Source organism: Magnolia sinica, chromosome 19 (genome assembly GCF_029962835.1).
Source record: "Magnolia sinica isolate HGM2019 chromosome 19, MsV1, whole genome shotgun sequence".
NCBI classification, from domain to species: Eukaryota; Viridiplantae; Streptophyta; class Magnoliopsida; order Magnoliales; family Magnoliaceae; genus Magnolia; species Magnolia sinica.
In genome coordinates this window covers 11,303,995-11,305,846 of record NC_080591.1, presented here as the reverse complement: position 1 = coordinate 11,305,846, position 1,852 = coordinate 11,303,995, and the positions used below count along the sequence as shown (strand labels likewise).

The following is a 1,852-nucleotide window of genomic DNA, read 5'->3' as shown; positions in this document are numbered from 1 at the left end:
TTAGTCTCTTTATCCTTTTGTTGTTGCGGCTCTTGAACTATAGCGAGTTTATCATTCTCTTGAGACGGTGGCTCATCTTCCGGTATTTCTACCAGTTATATTATCTTGTTATCGACCTCTTTTCCACTTCTCAAGGTAATGATGGTCTTAGCTTATTTATGATTTAGCTCACTTGGATTTGAGTCTCCAATGAAATGTGTGTTTCTAGGGTTTGACACAGGTTAAGAAGAAGGGTTCCTTTTTTCCTAGCATTTAGTTGAGTCTCAATCCTAGCCACGGCCGTTTTTAATTCCTGATTTGATTAGATTAGAGACTGATTCATTTGAGCTTGAGAGTTCATGAATGCAGTCAATGCATCCTCCACAGATGATCGCTTTGGTGGGGGCACATATGGTGCATTGTTAGGTGCCCCAAAGAAGTTGTTTTGTAGAGGCATTTGAGGTGCATTAGGCGCATTAATTTGTGGTCCATTCCTCCAACTAAGATTAGGACGGTTATACTAATTTGGATTATGTGTTTCCCATTGGTTGCGTAACTGACCTTTGGTAATTATTTATAGCATTTGCTTACTCATGCTCATGCGTGATATTTTGTACAACTGAGATTATTAGATAATCCTTTGTGTCATGGTCTATACCACCACAAATGCTTCAAAAATTACTTAAGGAAGTGTTTGCTTTAATTATATCAACCTTCATAATTTCTAAGACTTCGATCTTTCTAGCCAATGTAGCGAATTTTGCATTAAGATCATATTCCTCTCTTAGGACATACATCCTCACTTTCTCTCTAGGAACGGATCTAGTTTGGTTTGGTTTAGCAGAGAGATCCTATGTTTACGTATTCTCTGCTAACATATCTAGAAAATCCCAAGCCTCATTATGATCCTTGTTAAGAAAGGTTCCACCACACATCATCTCTATGAACTGATAGGTATTCATGGTGAGCCCCTTTCGGAATGCATCAATCACGTGCCATGGTTCATAACCATGATGTGGACAAGTAATTAGAAGGTCTTTGAAGCACTCCCAAGCTTGAAAAAATAGTTCATTCCCCTTTTGGGAGAATGACATTATTTCTTATTTTAGTGCATTTGTTTTGTGCTTGGGAAATTTTTTTTTCAAAAACTCTATACTTAAGACTCACCATGTAGTGATGGAATTAGGTCTTAAAGAGTTGAGTCATGCTTTGGCCCGATCCTTTAGAGAAAATGAGAATAACCTAAGCTTAAGTACATCTCTATTGCCATTGTTTACTTGTAATGTTGCAATTACTTTTTTAAAGTCCTTGAGGTGCAAATAGGGGCTTTCATAATCCAAGCCATGAAATTTAGGAATCAATTGAATCATACCTGGTTTAAAATCAATGTTCCCTGTGTGAGTAGGGAACACTATGCAAGATGGTAAAGTTGATCTCTCAGGGTGTAAATGTTCACGTAAAGTCCGTGGTTAATTTAACACATTCTTATGAACTTCATTTTCATCCTCAAGAGGAGGATTAGGTTGATTTTTATTTTTATTTTTATTTATAGTTGGATCTTGCAGATTTGGAATTAGATTATCAACTGGTCTTCTATGAAATCCAAGTGATGTTGAGTGCCTCTTCTAAGTGAATGATCAAGGCTTGGAAATAGTCCACCTTCGAAGGAGAGTCGATTGTTTTGATCCCTACTCCAACGGGACATAAACCATCCACACCACACAACAAATACCACTAATTCAAATAACAAGTATGATGCTTAAAATAAAAATAAAAACTTAACCAACAACCCAGGCGACAGGGCTGACCATGAGCGTTCAATCCACAAAGCAAAATAAATCAATAACCCAAGCAGTAGGGCCGACCATGAGGG

General features: G+C 37.5%; 1 non-coding gene across 1 annotated transcript; it reads left to right on the top strand.

The window, feature by feature from the left end:
• The first annotated feature begins 984 nt into the window (after nucleotides 1-984).
• On the top strand, nucleotides 985-1,091 carry LOC131235902 (small nucleolar RNA R71). The gene has a single exon (XR_009166417.1). It is a non-coding gene; the product is annotated as a small nucleolar RNA R71 (small nucleolar RNA).
• The last annotated feature ends 761 nt before the right edge of the window (nucleotides 1,092-1,852 follow it).